The sequence below is a fragment of the Phoca vitulina genome, unplaced genomic scaffold (assembly GCF_004348235.1).
Source record: "Phoca vitulina isolate PV1807 unplaced genomic scaffold, GSC_HSeal_1.0 scaffold20, whole genome shotgun sequence".
In the NCBI taxonomy this organism is placed as follows: Eukaryota; Metazoa; Chordata; class Mammalia; order Carnivora; family Phocidae; genus Phoca; species Phoca vitulina.
This window is the reverse complement of record NW_022589723.1, coordinates 39013586-39019700: the sequence shown is the minus strand read 5'-3', so window position 1 is coordinate 39019700 and position 6115 is coordinate 39013586.

Genomic DNA, 6115 nt, shown 5'->3' with positions numbered 1-6115 from the left:
AAGAGACCCCAAAATAGAATATGTAAATATGCAAAGATGGGTGAGTTTTCTGAACAGATCCCTTCTCCTGATATAACTCACATTTGGCTCGGCTGGCATGGGCTGGGATGGCACAGCTTGCCGGGCGCATGGGCCCCATCTGGCCTGGGCCCCAGACCAAGCTCTCAGAACCCTACCCTGAGCTGGCCTCTTGTCACCTCTGCCACAGGCCGTGGCATTGCATGTTTGCTGAGAAAGTCGGGCGGGGGGGAGGGTGGGTGGTAAATCACTTCCAACCTCCAGGCCTCCGTGTGCTTACCCAGCCTCTCCAATCCCCCTCTGGGCCTGGGGAGGTGGTTAGGTTGGCTTGGCTGTGCCCCTGGTTTCCCTGGGCCCAGCCCTGTCTGGCTCCTTCACGTTCTGCAGTTGCTGGTAACAGAATTCAGCTTCTTGGATGCTTGAAATACCTTGTGCCGAGACCCAGGCACTGCCCTACTGTACCTTGGCAAAGCGGCTGACAGCAATGCGCTATGGTAGTACTCATCTATCAGGCCCCCTCTCTGTGCCAGTCCTTGAGCTAGGCACACACAGATGCTATCGCAGCTGAACCTCATGACAACCCTGAGAGGTAGATACTCCCCCTTTTACAGATGATTGCTTCCTGTTGTCACAGGACGTGGCTGTGTGGGGAAACTGGCCTTTCTGGGACTGGGATGGGATTGGATCGGCACGATTCCATCAGTCCATCACCTGGGGACTCATGCCTGGGTGCCAGACCTGGACGCCCGTGGGAGGCACTGTGGGGTCTGCTCAGCACTCATCCCTCCAGGAAGTGGCAGCTTGCGTCTTAGAAGGGATTCAGTCTTCTAAGTGAGACTGGCTAAGGGTTAGATCTTTTCCACAGACAGCCTAACCTCTTGGAGCTCACTTGTGTCCTGTTCGACATTTTCCCTCAATTTATATAAGTGGAGATTGACAATGTGCAAATCAGAGATGTCACGGCACTCAGAGATAGGCTGGTGATTGTTCTAGATGACTGATGGAGTCAGTCAGTCTTGTTAGGGCAACCCTAATGAGGGACAGGAACAGGGACAGTCTAAGGTCCTGTGGTGGGGACCAGAAAACCAATCGCTCTCATGCAGGGTGGGGTCTCATTTTTCCCCCTCCTAGGCCCAGATTCAGACTCACCATCTTTCTCAACCAGTGTTCCAGAAAGCCACTGCTGATGGGTGGGAATTGGCCCAAGGATGACTCTGGGCTAAGATCAATAGGATTTAGCAGGCTGCTGTCCCAGCTCAATAAGGCAGTGCCTTTGGAGGGGCTTGGTCAGGAGGGAAGTCAGTCTTCCAACCCTGTACTACTCAGCCTCTTCTCTAAATGTTGTGTTCTGATCTGCCACCCTATTTTTGAAGGAGGTGGGCACAAACTGGGCTGCCCAGCACCTAAGAGCTTCTCTGTAGAAGTTTGTTAAATGACTGCTGATATCCTAGGAGTCAGCCAGGATGACAGAGAACAAGCAAAACCCCACGAGGGACCTAGTTGGGACTGGGGTTATTTACCCTGAAAAAAAGAGTAGATTTAGAAGGGCATGACCTCCGTGTTGAAATCCCCTATTGAAATCCCCTGGCTCTATCCCAGGAAGAGGGATTAGACGTGGTCTGTGTGGCCTTGGAGGACAGATTTAGGACCACTGGGCAGGAGTCTTCCTCTGGGGGGGAGACGTCTTCATCAGAGCTAAGTAAGGTGGGCAAGGCTGCCTTGGAGGTGAGCTTGTCATCACTGGAGGTATGTGAGGCTGCATGACCACCGTCAGGGCTGCCGCGAAGGGCTCCCAGGTCCGACCGAATGACCTCTGAGAGTCAAGAATTGGGATTTTTAGATCACTGTTTCTATGGAAGACTGGGAATGGTTTGTGGGAGACTACATATCTGCAAGTGTTTCTTTTCATTCAGGAGGCCCAGCAGGCTCAGGCATCACATCAGAGCTGGGAGGGTCCTGGGATGCCTATCCTGCAGGCATAGTTTTAGAAGCATATGTATTCCAACCTGCAAACAAGAAGGACATGCAGAAAGTAGGATGAGAGAGCTTTGTTGGTCTCTGGTCTAGAGGGAGATGGACCAGAAGAAGCATAGCTCCTCTTTCTCCTCCTGTAAACGGAGGAGTGGAGGCTTGGGCTGGGGCAGGGCCTTGCCTAACTTGGGTCAGTGGCCAGCTGGGATTTTTTCTCTGACCTCCCAGCCACTTCTAGTCAGGAGACTTTGTTAGTCTAGATGGGCTCCACATGACTCCCATGAGATCCTGCTCTGCCACAGCCCTTGGGCACTGAGAATAGAGGCCCAGAGATGGGGGTGGGGGGTGGGGTGGGGGTATGGTGGGGCGGAGGGAGGAGTTTGTCTCCAGAAAGTCTTGCGAGTTATCTGTACAGTTTAGGCTGACTCCGCTCTTTCCAAAGTAGCCACCAGGTGGCACTCCTGCCACAAGCCCAGTGCCAAGCCGGCAGAGTTTTGGGGCTAAGACACTGGGTTGCCCCTGGAAGCCATGGCAGGACCTGACATGTTTTTAGGTGAGCTGAGTGCCCTGATGGAAGGAGAAAAGGCCTAGCTGTTATCTGTGAATCTCCTGGCCATCACTGAATATCCCCCTGTGGGTTTTTACTTTTGTCTTTCCACTTAGCAGGCCAGACCCCAATCTTGGCAATTTAGGGTAGAACCAAACAAATACAAATGCATCTAGAATAACTAGGACAGAGAACAGAGATGCAGGAATGGGATACTGCTGGGAAGTGCTGACCCTCAGGGGTAGGAGGTGGAGGCGATGGCTCTGAGCTGGCCTAGAAGGAAGAGTCAGGCTTGGATAGGTGGGGAGGGGCCAGCACTCAAGGTGAACATCCTGGCAGAGTCTTAGGGGCAGGCAGAACACTAAGGGAAAGGTGAGCTGTGGGACCAGGGCCCGCACAAGCCAAGAAGGGTTTCCTGTGTGTACCTCACGTGGTCTATCCCTAAACCCTGACGTGCTCTTCAGAGGGTTGGGCCAAATCCAGGGGAAGCTAAGGCTTTGGCGTCTGCCTGCGCTCATGAGATACTCACGGGCCTGCATACAGTGAGCACACAGCAAGTTGGAATTTCCAGACATGGTCTACAGTGCCTTTGAGGTGTTTGCCAGTATTTTACAACTGGGAGTTGGGAGTTTCAATAAAAATTCAATTTTCAGCTTCTCTTGAAAAATCAGACTGCAAGTGGACTTTCCCGTGGCCCCTGTGGCCGGGGCTGAGTAGCAGCTGCCCTGTAGACAGAGCATGTGCCCTCCCAGTGTTCCCCAGCGCCACCCCGTCCGCTTCACCATTCTCTGGATTTCCCCGGTCTCTGCCGCCTCCCCCCACCCCCACCATGGGTGCTAGTGGTGGTCGGGGGATGGACAGTAAGAGCTGCTGTTGTGAGTGGACAGAGGCCTGGGTGGACACCAAGTTCTGAGGCCTCATAGCATGGTGGGCCTTGCATGAAGGGGCTGTTAGGGGCTTGGGCTCCTTGTCACTATAAGAGCACTCTTGTGAGGGCTGGGTCACTCCTTTGAAGACCAAGTGTAGCCGTGGAATCAGGGCTGAGGAGGAGGTCAGAGAAAGCTCGGAGAGAGGAGGAATGCTCTGAGTAGGGCCCTGAAAGTCTTTGCTTGGAAGGCTGGGGAGGGGTCCCAGTGCTGCTTTGGGGCTCTGAACTTCAGGTCTGTGTGTGTCCATGAGTCTGACTCCCCAAGGGGCCTTCTGGATTTGGCTGTGCTTCAGCTACTCACAGGGAAGACCTCTTCAAGGTATTTTTCTCCTAGATAGGAGGCCCTGCACCATTTCTTTCTCCCAGCCTTCTTCCCCCGGCTCCTGTCCCCCATATGGGGAGCCACGGGGAAGGGGAGGACAGGAATGCACCCCCCCCCCAGACCCATCAGCATTCCCATCTGTGGCTGCTTCTCCTGGTCAGTTTCCCACCATTTGCTGTGAGTGGGGATTATGCCCCCGCACTTGCTCCAGGCCCCAAAGCTAGCCCGGGCCCCCAGTGAGGCAGGCAGGCTCCTGTCAGCACCTTTACCGTTCTCAGTGGATTGTCCTGTGCTGCCTGAGGCAGGGAAGTCCATGCCCAAGCACCAGTTCTGGTCATCTGCTTTCCTGCCCCTGGGTACCTGCCCACAGTCTAGTTGCTCTCTCCTTCTATAGAGCTACGGCCCCAATCATAGGCCTAGTTCTCACCTCCCCTGGCTGCTGGTAGGAGTGGGCTGCCATCTGGCCCTTTGCCCCTAGATTGGCCGGCTTGGGGGTGCCCATGAGTGCAGCAGGTGCTAAACTGGGCATGGAGAAGCCCAGCCAGAGGCCCACCCTCGGACATGAGGTGGAACAGTCTTCAGCATTACCCCCTCATCCCCCCCCCCAGCCTGGAAAAAAACTTCCCTGGCATCTACCCCGGTTTCCATCTGCTGCCCTGTTGCTTGGGAGGCTGAGCCCAGCCGCGTTGGCCTGCCCTTCTGCCTGGCACCTGGTAACCTGGGCCCTGCCTGGGTCTTTCTGAGGATCATTTGGATCCGACTCGGCAGCAGCAACAGGGGGCAGAGCACAGAGAGCATTATGATGTAGAAGATGAGGGTGGAGGCCCCAGGGAGACAGCCCGAGCTGCTACCCCAGCCCTCTCTACCTAGCTGTGTGACCTTGGGTATATCTCATTCCCTCTCTGTTCCTTGGTTTCCTTGTTTGCAAAGGGAGCCAAATAATATAGCACGTCGTACCTTAGAAAACTGTGAAGGTGGGCGGAGCTAGAGCGAGGCTGCGGAGAGGAGCATGCACAGCACAGAGTGACCTTGGTGCCAGCCATTGCAGTCCCCGCTCCCCGTCCCTGTGCCTCAGTGTCCTGTCATATGGGCTTCTACCCTCTCCCTCAGTGAGGGAGACAATGTAGAACTGCTGGGGGTAATGTAGGTGGAAGTGGGTTGCCTGGCACATGGGCAGTGTTATCATTAATTTGGAATTCTTCATTCTTAAAGGCAGGAGCAGGTGATTTCTTAATTTTCCTTATCTTTGCAGAGAGGACAGACATTGGAGGCCATACAGCTCAGCAGATGAGGCCCTGGGCTGGAGAGAGTGTGTGTCTTGGAGACTTAGCCAGGGCCAGAATATGTTGCTGGCCTCAGGGCCATAGGCTCGGGTGCACGCCTGGGGAAGGGCTGTTTGAACTGCCCCCAGCCTCCCCCTCTTTGGGGCACTGTACCTCTGGGCATCAGCAAGCTGTTGGCCCCACCCTGGAGGCCAGGAACCTAGCCCTGCACTGTCTCTGGAGGCATCTTGATTTCACCTTTTGGCCTGTTGGGGTATCTGGGGGCTCATAGGGAAGAAGGAAGGGGATAGCTAGAAACAAAATATGGAATGGTAAAGCAAAACTTCCTGGTAATAAAACTTTCCTGGCCATGGAGCAGGGCAAAAGGCTGAAGCTGGGGCTGGGGCCGGGGTGGCCTGGGGCGGCCTGCACCCTGTCTTTGCTGGGATCTGCCTCGAGTGAATCAAGTCCAGCTAGGTGTGTGGGTCCTAGAGGCCCATGTGCCCCTCTGCTCCCTCCTCCTCACCCTGTCTCCTGTCAGTGCAGCCCACCTGGAGATAGGTATCCAGTAAGCACTGGAGAAGTGGAATTCCCATCCGTGGTTCCCTCAGGCACAAGCAGAGGTGGAGAGTCTGGGCCCTCTCTGACCCGAGGGAGAGGAGACCTCTTTACAAAGGGCAGGCACGTGGCTCTGAGAGGATGAGCTAATGGCAGAGCTGCCTGGACTGTTCACAGATCTGCAGAGGGCCTGGGTCTGGATCCTGCCCGGCATCACCACTGGGTCATTGGGTTGCCTGCATGGCTGAGCCCTGTACACCTTGTGGGCAGAGACTCCCTCAAGCCGGTCTGACCCTGCATCCAGGACAGTGAGTCTTGGGAATGCAGGATGCTCCCTTCTCTTTCTACTGGGGAAAGGGGCCTTCTTAATTATATCCCCTTCCACTCACATGGAAATGAGTTTGGATTTTCTGAGCATACACCAGCTGGCTGGGGGGAGGCAGCCCAGAAGGCTGCTGGTTGGGGAAGGGAGGAGAAGGGAGAGGGGAGGGAGTCAGGCCAAGATGAAA